General features: G+C 35.9%; 1 long non-coding RNA gene across 1 annotated transcript; it reads left to right on the top strand.

The window, feature by feature from the left end:
- Positions 1 to 2,085: 2,085 nt before the first annotated feature.
- On the top strand, positions 2,086 to 4,296 carry LOC133734870 (uncharacterized). Its single transcript, XR_009858630.1, has 2 exons — positions 2,086 to 3,123; positions 3,932 to 4,296. It is a non-coding gene; the product is annotated as an uncharacterized LOC133734870 (long non-coding RNA).
- The last annotated feature ends 9,522 nt before the right edge of the window (positions 4,297 to 13,818 follow it).

The raw sequence follows: 13,818 nt of genomic DNA, 5'->3' as shown, positions 1-13,818 counted from the left end.
CATGCAATCAAAGTCTAGAAAGCTAGCTAATCAAGACATGTTCAACGCAATTAACAAGAGAAATGTTATCAACTTAAGTGCACAACCTAGTATGAAAAAGTTCATCTATTTGCAATCCTTTTCAATTAAATTCGACTTTTGTCCAAAGCCTTTACTACTTTTGATTCAAGTTCACAAAACTATTAGGTGAATCATAAACTTAAATCTAGCATCAATTACATGCATATATCCTAAGTTGGCCACCAAAGAACATAAACATATAAAAGTTTTATGTAAAGCAAATTTAATTGAACAATCTCACAAAAGCAACTTAGAATCACAATTATAGGAATCGAAAATTCATTCAATCATAAGAATTTGGATTTAAACTTTGTTCAAATATTATTCTCAACTACAAACAATTTCACGAAAATCAAACAAGGTTACAAAGAAAGAGGTTGAATTACACCGTGAGATGGAGATGGGGATGGAGGTGTTGACGTTGGGTTCTTGAATCTTGGAAGCAAGTCTTCAAGGTGGAGGATGGATGATGATGCTCACGGCTCCTTCTTCTTCTTCCTTACTTGAAAAACTGTGGATTGCACTAGAGGATGGAGAGAGAGCTTGACGTTATGGAGAGAATTTCTGAATTATGAGGTGTGTTTGATGGTGTATTGTGTTGTATTGTGTGAGAAGTGGTGTAGAGAATGCTCCTATTTATAGGAGGATGTCAACTTAGTCTCCAAGTCTTCAAGATTGATCCACACAGCATTAACCAATCAGATAATGTCACGTCAGCTCTGCTATGTCATCCAACCAATGAGAAACTGATAGGAGCATTTTAATGCGACGTTTTACTTGCTTTTCCCTACATTTCTTGCGTTATTTCCTTATTAAAACTCTGTTTAGGAAAGTTTCCATTCTTTGATTGGGAAAGTTCCTATTTGTAGAAAGTTTCTATTTTGTAGTTTCTATTTTTCATTTTTGGAAAGTTTCCATTTTCAGTTTAGGAAAGTTGCCATTTTTCATTTTAGGAAAGTTTCTATTTTTCTTACTAGTTTCTATTTTCAGGACCTCGGAGCTAAAAAGTGGAAATGAACTCACAAATGGAAAGAGGAGCTTGCGAACACCAAGGGGAGCAAAAATGAGATGCAAAGGACCACACAATTGAGCAGAAATGAAGAAATGAAGCTTTCCTGGTCCAACCAGGAAATCCTGTTCGAAAAAGGAAACTGTGTGAAGCAAAACTCTGAAGCCCATTGAGATGTGTGATCGAAATTATGATGGACATGACGTTGGAGACATCAAGGTTTGAAGAGGACGCAAGAAGGCCCAAGAATTATCAAGCAAGATGGACTTTCGGCAAAAGTGGATAAAGCCCATGTAAACTAGGGTTTTGTGACGTCAAGAGAAAAATGTGGAGACTTAAGAGTTTTGCCGTCCAAAGCAAGAGGAAATCAAGGAAGAGTTTTTAAAAAGGAAAATATATTTTCCTTGGGGATTAAATTTGCCGTGTAATACTTAAGGAGAAAAAACAAGGTGACAACATGGGAATTAAAGATGATTGATTGATGATTTCAAGGAGAGATTTTCTTGGGAGACTTTTATGGGAAGGAAATATTGTTGGAGAAATAATTTGGTGTGATTGCCAACGTGAAAATAAGAAATAATCAAGGAGATGACGCCAAGAGAGATTCAAGGGAGAAATAAAAGGAAAGAGAAAAAGGTGGAGACCAAGAAAAGCTGAAAACGTGTCTAGGTGCATCCCTAAATTCCCTAAAGGAATATTGGCCGAAATTCATGAAGAAAATCAGAATAATTCCAAGGAAATTCGGCAATTAAATATTAGGGAGGTATTTTAGAGAATTTTGATTGGTTGGACTACATCACAAAGCTTACTTGGCGAATTCTCATTGGTGGAAGCTATGTGGAAATTTCTGATTGCTTTGTGAACCCTAGCCGTGCTCCTATATATACCCACCTCTTTGACGTTGAAAAGGGTTCCACATCCCTTAGAAAAATTCAGAAAAATTATATTGTTGCCGTGAGCTTCTCTCATTTTCTCTCCATCCTCTAAAGCAAGCCATGATAGGAGCATTTTAAAGTGGTATTTTAATAGTTAATTCCTCACATTTTGCTTAGTTAATTCCTTAACGAATCGATTTTTAACTCAATTTCTATTTTCTTAGGTACATTGGAGTAAATGATGGTGAAATGAGCATTAGGTCCACACTTACCTATAAATGGTGGAGAAAAATGGAAATGTACTAAAATGTCAATTTTACACATTTTCCTACTCCGGCTAGGAGAAACCAAGCCAAGCAAGGAAGAAGGAGCGGCCGCCTAACCAAATGAACTCTAAATGAGCTGAAACTTTCCAGATCCATTCTAGACATCCTAAGGATCATTTCTTATGAAGAGTGCCAGAGCTAGTTTTGAGTGGAAGGCCTTCAAACAGTCAGCCCAATTTCCTGCAGAAGCAAAACTGGAAAACTGGACCCGTAAGGAGTCCAGCAGAGATTCTGGCCCAAAGGCATGGAAATAAATTCTGAAATTTTACCAAAATGATCTACACTCATGGTAGATCATTTCATATGAAGAAGTCACGAGCCAAATCTGAAGTCCTGTTGGAGAAATAATTGAAGGAATAAAGGGGCAGAAACTGATCTAAAAACAGCTCAACACCACATGTTCAAGTTTCCTACCCACATGAAGAAAGCTAGATGCTTTTCTCTTTTTCCTTGGATATATTTTTCTGCTCCAATAGATCATCATCACTTCCATACTTCTGCACCTTCATGCCTTGCTTTCATTTCATCATTACTCCATCTTTTCCATATTTTACAAACCACTTTCATTATTTTTCTTCCATTTATCATTTCACTCTTCTTTTTCTTCCCTATATAAACACCTTCTCCTCTCACTCTAACCACATTCCTTCATCCATTCCATCTTCTTTGTCTCTCCATTTCCTTTCCATTTTCCTTTCCAACATCCTCTAGGGCAAGCCACGAAGTTCAAGCAAGGCCAAGGAAGAGAAGAACCAAGCCGTGAGCATCATCATCCATCCTCCACCTCTGAAGCTTGCTTTCGAGTCTCAAAGGATTCAACGTTATTCACCCATCTTCATCTTCCATCCACGGTGTAATTCGACCTCTACTTTGTAACCTTTGCTTTGTATTTCGTTGGTTTTGCCTTAGTTGACATATATGTTTGAACAATTGTTAATTTCTGGAATTTTATGATTAATTGAGAATTTTCAGATTCATATATTGTGATTCAAGAGTTGCTTATGTGGGTTTGTTTAATTAAATTTGCATTATGGATAACTTTTGTATTTTAATCTTATGTGGTTGCAAACACTTAGGGTTTCGATATAATTGGTGCTAGGTTTAAGAACATGAAATCGACTTTTCGTTTTGTGTAAACTTGAATCAAAGTAGTAAAGGTTTTGTACAAAGATCGAATTTAATTAAAGAGAATTGCAATTAGGTGGACTTTTCCATACTAAGTTGTACACTTGAGTTGATAGCCTTTCTCTATGTGTAATGCGTTAAACATGACATGATTGACTAGCTTTCTAGGGTTTGATTGCATGTTTGATAGGATTAATCTAGGTGCTTTCGCTTAGGTTAATTAGCATTGAAAAGTAAAAAATGGGAATTCATTTGCTTTCGAATGTTTCACATGATCAACTCCTTTCTCATGACTTAGATGAACAATATTAGGGTTTGAATCAATTTTAATCATAAGTTTCGGTTTTGATCTTTGTTCTCTCATTCCATTCGTTTAATTATGTTTATGTGTTTTATTTGTTTTCTTAACTTAGTTTATTTTCGAATCCAAAATCCAAAATTCCCCCTTTTTCGTAAATATGTTTATACTTGTGAATATCTTTGTGATTATATTACTTTGTTTTAATTTTAATTGTTTAATTGTTTGACAATGACAGGTGTACCCTCAATCCCCGGAATAGAACGATCCCTACTTGCTTATACTACTAATGATATTTATAGGGTTAAATTATGCGCTTGCTTTGAGCGTATCAAGCCACGGAGTTCAAGCAAGGCCGAAGGGAGAAGAAGGAGCCGTGACTATTCCTCCACCATCCACCATTGAAGACTTGCTTTCAAGCTTCAAGGATCACAACGAAAATCATCCATCCTCATCTTCCATCCACGGTGTAATTCGACCTCTACTTTGTAACCTTTGTTTGAATTTCGTTGGTTTGCTTTAGTTGACATTCATGATTGAACAAAGTTATTATTTCTGGAATTTTTATGATTAAATGAGAATTTTCAGATTCTATTATTGTAATTCGAGAGTTGCTTATGTGGGTTTGTTTAATTAAATTTGCGTTATAGATAACTTTTGTATTTTAATCTTATGTGGTTGCAAACACTTAGGGTTTCGATATAATTGGTGCTAGGTTTAAGAACATGAAATCGACTTTTCGTTTTGTGTAAACTTGAATCAAAGTAGTAAATGTTTTGAGCAAAGATCGAATTTAATTAACGAGGATTGCAATTAGGTGGACTTTTCCATACTAAGTTGTACACTTGAGTTGATAGCCTTTCTTTATGTGTAATGCATTAAACATGACATGATTGACTAGCTTTCTAGGGTTTGATTGCATGTTTGATAGGATTAATCTAGGTGCTTTCGCTTAGATTAATTAGCATTGAAAAGTAAAAAATGGGAATTCATTTGCTTTCGAATGTTTCACATGATCAACTCCTTTCTCATGACTTAGATGAACAATATTAGGGTTTGAATCGATTTTAATCATAGTTTTGGTTTTGATCTTTGTTCTCTCATTCCATTTGTATTTTTATGTTTTTGCATTTTAATTAGTTTGTTTACTTTATTTATTTTCGAAAATCAAAAACCAAAAATCCCCCCTAATTTCGTGTAAAATGATTTTAATTGTTTGACAATGACAGGTGTACCCTCAATCCCCGGAATAGAACGATCCCTATTTGCTTATACTACTAACGATATTTTCAGGGTTAAATTATGCGCTCGCAAAAAGCGCATCAATTTTTGGCGCCGTTGCTGGGGATTGAAAAATCATTTGTCACATTGTGAATATTTGTTTTGTTTTGTTTATATGGTGACCAAAAAAAAAAAAAATTTACTTGTAAATTATTTGTAATTTTCGAAACTTAGTTTAATTACTTAGGTTGTTATTTATATTATTGAATACGAGTTTAATTGTGGGTTGTAAATTAAAGAAGGAATAGGTGAAGTCGTGTTTATTAATATTGGCCTAAACCCCTTATTGGTACCTAGTTCAGGTCCCTTAAGGTTGAGGGCGGCCTTTATTAAAATTCATTGAACTGTCTTCACACTTAGGACCTTTTATATCCAAGTAAGTATAGCCTATGTGAGATGGTGTCTAGGAAGGGGACAACGTTCATAACGGGTTCTGGATTCAGAAGTGCTTACAAATGGGCGTAAACCTCAATGAGGGAGTAGCCTATGCCAAAATGGATCCTACCTCTTGTGTTCGTCCTCCCCTACCTGGCCATTTCAGTAAGGTTGCCCAAAGGATGTAGGAGGGACTTAGTGTCTTGACGATTATACTTGGGCCGCACGTCCACTTGATTTACCACTTGGAATTAGATTTGATATCAATAATATTTATGACAAAAGAAAATGTAAGAAAGTGTTGTGATACATTAAGGTATATTGGATTAAACATAATCTTGGGAAGTGTTAACGTTAGAATCCGGGCGGACTCTAGTTAGCATCAAAGAGAGAGATAGAGAGAGAGAGAGAGAGTTGACACGGGATGTATAGTGGTTCACCTCCCGCCTTGGCGGGAGACTACGTCCACTTGAAAGCTTATACTAGAGTGTGTCGAGCCTTGCGGCCTAACATGATTACAAGAGATGTTGTAATGGAGTTGGTTGTGGAATGATTGGTGTTTAAGTGGGAGGAGAGTTCCTTTTATAGGTGAAGGAAGCCATCTCCTTTACATTGTTTTCGATGTGGGACAAGTAACAACTATTCTAGTGTAAAAACTATTCTAGTGTAGAAATGCCTAGTTTGTGGAGGCAGCTTTGCAAGGGCGGGAAGGTGGCTTCCCGGTGGCGGATTTGCGACTTCCGGATACCGTAGCGTAGCTTGAACATAGGGCTACACGATGCATGTCTCGGTTGGGCCTTGCCATGTCTCGTGGGTGTTAATTATGCTTGGTGATGTAGCAAATACTCCATATTGTTGGAGGTATGTACAGGAAGGTAGCTGTTACAGCCCATTGCACTCCGAGATTCCCTGTTCCCGTACCTAAGTGTTGATTTAGGGAGATTATTTTTGAATTAATTGCATGATTATTTTCTGATTTGTCTTCTCAATTTTGGCCAAGGATGGAGTGCAGACATCAAGGAATGTATCTGGACCTGTTTTCAACCTTTCTGCTTGTTTTGCTTCCTTGAAATTCTCCTTCCTTATCTGTTGAAATCTTCCTTTGGCCATAATCATGCATTTAGGATTTAATTGAGATGTCATTATCCATATATATTCTTGAAATTCGGCCAAAATCAGTTTGTGTCTAATAATGACCCAAAATCTGATTTTTAAACATCTTTTCTTGCCAAAAATGACTCCCAATCCATATCACCTTTGTAGATGACGTTTTGAGCTTGTTCTTGGGCTCTTCTAGTCCACCCAGGTATCCTATTGTCATCAGGACTCCTCATTTTTTGCCATTTCTCTTCATTTCTCCAGTGCACCTAAAAATAGAAACTTTTATTAAAATTACTAAAAATATAAACTTTCTTAAAATAGTAACTTTCCTAAACAAGAAGGATTTATTTAAGGAAATAACTAAGTAAATATGAGGAAATAACACTTAAAACGTCGTATTAAAATGCTCCTATCAAAATGTAATAACTATTATTACAATGGTAATTGTTCTCGACGATATTTCATATTTTGAAATTATTTCATGATAGTCACATCATCTATACTAGTAGAAATGTCTTTCTCAATATATGAAATCAAGCAATCATTCATAAAGTCGTCACCAATTTGACTGTGGCAATACACTTCGCAAAAGAATTGGCCGAGAATCATTACTTGACCAGTGTGTGTGTGTGTGTGTGTATATATATAGACACGCACACACACACACACACACACACACATACATACATACATACTTAGCACCGCAAACTGGCTGAAATAAAACCTAGGGTAGCAAATTAACACCAAGATGAAATTTAGGATAGCAAATTGACTATTAAGCCTTAAAAAAGGGGAACACGTTTCCTCTCTAATATAATATAAATATATTAAATGTTTATATTTTTTTTTCTCAAAATTCTGAACTAGGGCGGAACACAGTTAGCGTCTGCCTCTCTCCGGCCCGGGTGGGAGGCAATTCTTGGAACTTGTTTGCGTTTTAGCGGGAGTTTGCGAGAATTTTCTCATTTTTCATTTTTCATTTTTTAAGCACAAGCTTTAGATAAAGAAGAAGAAAATAGCCCCACATGGCATATTCTAAAGTCTAAACCCTGTCGGCATGAGAGAATGCAAAGAAGGTGGTTAACGGACACGGCATATGTACATAATATTGCACGTACTGCCAACATGGAAGAGATGTCAAGCTGATTGATTGGTATAGTAATCAATATAAATGATTAGAGCAGTTAAACTATATAGATCTCCAAGTATTCGATAGCAACTGCGCAGGCTACCTTGTTTTGGATTGTGCTATCAACCTTAACTACGAAAATTATTCTACGTACCGACGGTGTAAGTGAACCGACAGTTAATATACAATCTCAGCTATTTATTTGATCTAGCCGTCCACGTGACACTAACAACCATATTAACGCCGTTAACGGAATTGAAACCCAAAAAAGCTAATCACGTGTGTCTGACATATGAGATGATTAAATATTCAATTTATCTGGAAGTAGGACGCAGCAATCGAAGAGGAGGTTATCTGATTATAGGCAAAATCTGCTCGGATCGAAAATGAAAAGGAGAGGGAATTGAGGGTTTCCAGTCTTCATCCTCATCTCCACCGCCGGCGCCGTTGCTTCCATGGCCGCCGGGAAACGAAACGTCGGGCCTTCTTTCCCAACTGGGTTTGAGGCAGAAGGATAGAGCACGTATAGGTTCTTCTTCTCAAAGACAACAGAATCTTTGCTCGTCTCTCATGGATTCCAATCTTTGCTCGGACATGAGCGATGAGGAGCCGAGAAATCGAGGGAATTGCATAGATTTATTCAAGCGTTTCTTGATTTATCAAACATGGCCTCATCATTGTTCGCCGCTCAGATCTCTACTGTATTGGTGAGGAGGTCGAAGAAATTGATTATGTCTGGGTTTGTGGGATTACAGTTCATCAGATTCGTATTTTGATTATTCTCTCTTTTCGACCATTCTTATACGAAGTCGAAGAATAGTTCAACGCAAAACAAGGGATAGCTCAGTGGATGAGGCTGACTTAAGGATTTCTTAGCTTTGTGGGTTCGATCTAGCTCAACATCGTTTTTGTTTTTCTTATTTTAATTATTTCTTTCCATGTCTTTTTTTTGCCCTTCCACTACATTACTAAAATAAAATTAATATGAATTATTAAAAGAAGCTGCATTCTTAGGGAAAGCTCGACCTCCTCACTTTCAATGTTTTTCATTTATTTAATCCCATAATTATTTTTTTATTTAACAGCCTATTTTGTCTTTTTAATTAAAAAATAACTGCATTACTTAGATGAAGTTGAATAAAAAAAGCGGATAATAAATTTGGCATATATATTTTGCATCACACTTATGCGAATTACAATATTTTAAGCTTCTAGTGCAAAATGCATTCAATTTTGTTTATATTTCGACTTCGATTCCTTTGGTCAACCCAAGTTACCTTCATGGTCTTAAATTTATTAATTAGATTTCTCAAAGAGCAACCCCATCGAAACATATGAAATTATGAATATTTTTAATGTTGGTGTAAAAAATTAAGTCAATTTCGTATTCGTTTTTATTTTGATCTACTTGGTCAACCATAGTTTCCTTTATAACCCTATATTTAAATCAAATTCCTCAAATAACAACCCCATCAAGACACATGAAAATGGGAAGACTAACCGCTGGATAAGAATATTTGAATACTTTATGCATGTTGTAAAAAATTTAGACAATTTGATCATAGTTTCGATTTTGACATCAAATAAGGTCAACCGTTTATACACTTATACTTCTCTAACGGGAGTTGAACCACGAGGAGATAAACTTCTCGAAATTTTTACATTAGTTGATATAGCTCATACACACGAGAGTGTGAGAGCTGACAGATTGAAAAAAAAAAAAAAAAAAAAAAAGTTGCGAATTAGCAGTTATGAGCATATTAGTTTTATATGATATTTAGGGTTGACCTAATAGATGGAGACCCAAATGATGACGAAAATAGCTTAAATTTTGACCGTAACAATATTTTCTTATCATGATAACATCCAACGGTCGATTTTGATAAAGATGGAAGGTATACTTTTTTATACAACTAATAAACAAGTTATACCACATTAGTAGACATATATGCATTTTGTGCGATCCAAATAATTGAAATTGAAAATAGATAAATTTGACATTAGCCATCTATTTATAGCGTATTAATAGGTAATGTGTAAAAAAATTAACCTGGTCAGCGGTCATCTCGACATCAAATAAAGCAGTCTACCCTTTATACGCTTATATTTTCCTAAGAGGAGCTGAACCATGAGAAGATAAACTTCCCTAAATTTTTACATTAATTGATATAGCTCATACCCACGAGAGTGTGAGAGCTGACATATCGAAAAAAGAAGTTACGAATGAGCGGTTATGAACATATTAGTTTTATGTAGTGTTTAGGGTTTAGGGTTGACCTAATAGATCAAGACCCAAACGACGACGAAAATAGCTGAAATTTTGACTATAATAATTTCTTCTTATCATAATAGCATCTAACGGTCGATTTTGCTAAAGTCTATTTCTTCCACATTGTTACTCATAGAAGGTATACATTTCGATATAACTAATAAATAAGTTAGATCACATTAGTACAGATGTAAGGATTTTGTGCAATCAATATAATCAAAATTTGAAATAAAAAAAAATTGAGACAACCTATATATTTATAGTGTGTTAGTAAATACTGTGTAAAAAAAAAAAAAAAATTGAGTTTGGGGTTTATGATTTGTTGCCTAATACCAATCCAACCCATTTCATGAATAAAATGTGACCAATGTTTTTTTTTTTTTTTTTTGGGGGGGGGGGGGGGGGGGGGTTTGGGGTTCAGTGGCTTTGGAAACAATTTGATATTCTCCCTTCGCACTAAAATCAATATGTGTCGATGTTTCATTGGTAATAACTAATCATCCAAATAGTCCGCCATTGAAATTAACTTGCTACATATTTTAGTATTTAGTATAAATAAAATTTATGCACGAACCTGAATTGCCTTCCTTTTTCTCAATATTTTTTTTTGCCCTACTTTTTCTGATTTTTTTTTATTTTTAAAATTTGGTTGGACAGCTAATAACTAACAATTGGCTTCACCGCTATGCCAAGTTGCTGACTAGTGTAAGTAATCTACTTTTTATCTTATAAACCATTTGACCTAATTTTAAGTTCTTCTTCCTCTGCAAAATTCTTCTTCTCCGCAAACTGCAAGTAGCTGTTCTTCCCACGCCGCTCCTCTTGCTGAGAAGTAAAAAAGAGTCCAATCTTTCTCCGTCTTAAATAGGGAAAGAACAGAACAAGTCTCACCTTCAATTTTGGGTCAAAAGGCAAGTACGAATTTGGGTATTGCAGAATTTGAATAAGACTGAATGAGATTTTGCAAAATTTCGGTATTCATCAACTGCATGCAACAAACCCAACACGTTCTCTTCCTAATTCGAAAATCTTTTCCACCAAATTCCTGGTTAGGATATAAATCGCTCCCAATTTCGTCTCCAGTTCTCTAATTGTGCTTGTTCCATATTTGATTTGCAGGCCAAGTATTGGAATTCGATTTCCTGTGTATATTCAAGATCTGAATGATTCAGTCGATCAAATCCCGGCTAAACTCTTGAGTTTAAACTGAAAAAGAGTTTTGAAGAAACAGAGAGAATGGGTTGTGATGGTGACGAGATCCAGGCTAAATCTCTCTTTGGATTAAGTAACCAGATAAAACTAAATCTCTCTTCCGATTAAGTAACCAGATAAAACTAAATCTCTCTTTATCTGCCTTAGAGATCCTGCGTTCATCGGTGAAGATCCTTCTAGCTTCCCAATTCAGATTCCCATGTGCAATGTGAGAGAGGTAAGAGAACAACTAACGTCGTTATTCAACTGTTAGTGCACGTGACTTGCACACTGCTGGTGCAAGTAAACCGACGGTGCATGGAATCCTCTCCGATCTACAATACTTTTTAACTCCCTTCAATCTTCATGATTGAATTCTAGACTTAAGTTACCTAGAGATTCCACCTTGTTGTTAGTGTGTCATTGTACTAATTTAAACCATCTTAATTGCTTTTGTTTTGTTTGGTCAGCTAACTCCAACAGTAGTAAATACCGGATGGAGATTAATGATTGGTATATTATCACATGATGAGAGGGGTTCTGTTTGAAGAACCAAAAATTGACGTTTTGTAACTGATGAGTAGTGAACTTAAAGTCAAATTCTCAGAATGGCTGGATAAAGATCAAAAGCGAACACATGTTTTTGGATAATTAGGTCGTGATCAAGGTTTGTTATCAAATTCTTAATCTGTGAGATTCCTCGCAATCATTAGCTAATTTGTGGGGAAGCCCAAAGTCATCGTTTATGGTAATCCGTGAGAAAATTTAAGTAAGAAAAATTTGTGATACATGAATTCATCACTGATTAATTTAAGTGAGTATTAATTGAGGTTGTGAATCTTGATGGTTCAAGTCTAAATCACCAAATCGAAAATAGAAAAGTGCAAGAAATCATCTTTCACTGTGCTTGCTTAAGTACTTAAAGGAACACACTTTATTTAATCTAATCATGTTGAAAAGAAAATGTACATGCTTTGCTATTTTCTCGATGATATTTGATTAGGTATACCTCATTCCACTACCTGATTACTACTCGTCGACTGCAAAGAATATTAGCGACTAAATTTACTAACTATTGGATTAGTTACTAGCTTGTTCCATCGTAATTTTTTTCAAACCTTAGCTGGCTAGCTAGGGGGAAATTGACTACTACTTTTTAAAAGTGTAAATCAATTTTCATAAGCCTTTGTCATCCATCCCTTCTACAAATGGCAGAAAATTAATGAAAATATTAAAGGAAAAACACATTATGTGCCTTCGTCAAAGAAACTGACAAAAGAGAGAATCAAGGAATTGCAATCACATCACAATCAGCATTTACTATCATTATTGTAATTGATGTTAATCGATGTTTCTATTGTAATTCTCTCCCTATATAAAGAGATTATGAAATGAAATGAGTAGACCAATTCCAATTCTCATTTTACTTTTATACGTTATTAGCACGCTCGAAGCAAATAGTAAAGAGAAAAAAACCAAAACCCTAGAAGAAAGAAAAAAAAACGTTTTCTTTGCTGTCACAATAAACAAAAAAAAAAAAAAAAATTCTCTTCCCCGTCTAGATCGGATCACTTCCCCTCGCACCTCCTATTCCAGCAAGCTGCCAACCCCCGCGCCTCCCTCACCCAGCACGCTGCCAGCCCCCGCACCCAGCACGCTGCCAGCCCCCGCACCCAGCACGCTGCCAGCCCCCGCACCAGCCTCCGCGTTAGTCCACCGTGATCCTTGCAAGCCCCTGCAGCAGCCTGCATCCCAGCCTTGCCTCCTGCAACACATGGGCCTGCAACACACCACCGACCTGCAGATCCCAGCGATCCCATCGCTGCTGCTCCCCATCCCTGCCCAGCCCCGGCGGCTCATCATCCAACGCTCCGCCTCATGCTAGCCTGGCCTGCTGCACCGGCTCGACGCAGCAGCTTTGCCAGAAAAGGAGAAGAGAGAACCAGAAGGAAGAAAGAAGACGCGAGAACGAAGAAAAAGAGAAAAAAAAGAAAAAAAACGTGACCCGGCCCAAAGTAAAGAGCCGCCCAAAATAAAAAAAAGGCCCTGAGGCCCAGCCAGAAAAAAAAGGCCCAAAGAAAAGACCCGGCCCAGAAAAGAAAAAAAACCAGAAAACAAAGAAAAGAAAGAAAAAAAGAACAAGACCCATTGCTGAAAAGATAAAGGAAGTGGCCCAGTTTTTCTCAATTCCAAAAACATCGCTACGCAAGCTTGCATCAACACGCGCGTGCGCTAAAATCGTTTTGTTTTTTCCCAAAACTAAGTATGTTCTCTTTTATACTCCGGTATATTTAATTGTTTAGAATTATAAATTTTGAGCATGTTTAGTTAGATAACATTGATCTTTTTGAAGTACGCCTTGTTACTTTAATTTATGTTTTATATGATTATCTTTAAGCATGATTTATATAATTTACTGTTCACTTTTTTTTTTTTCGTAAACTTTCAAGCATGCCTTGTGATTTTTATATAATTATGTTTAAGAATGTTTTAATTATGCTATTGTTTATATATTATTTTTGAGCATGCCATATGTATTTTGTTATATATTTTGTTATATATATTATTTATGAAATTTTGAGCATGTTTTGTGTTTTATTTATTTATTCACGCTTATATAATTATTCATACGCATGCCTTTATATTATAATTAGGATTAAATTCAGTTTACCCCCTTGAGGTTTGGGGGTAACTTCATGTTAGTCCCTCTAGTCTCAATTTAATCAGAAACATCCCTGAGCTTTCGAATTTCAGTCAGCTGTGCCCAATTTCTCTAATT

This window comes from Rosa rugosa, chromosome 1 (genome assembly GCF_958449725.1).
Source record: "Rosa rugosa chromosome 1, drRosRugo1.1, whole genome shotgun sequence".
Taxonomy (NCBI): domain Eukaryota; kingdom Viridiplantae; phylum Streptophyta; class Magnoliopsida; order Rosales; family Rosaceae; genus Rosa; species Rosa rugosa.
The sequence above is the reverse complement of the archived record's forward strand: the minus strand, read 5'-3'. Positions and strand labels throughout refer to the sequence as shown.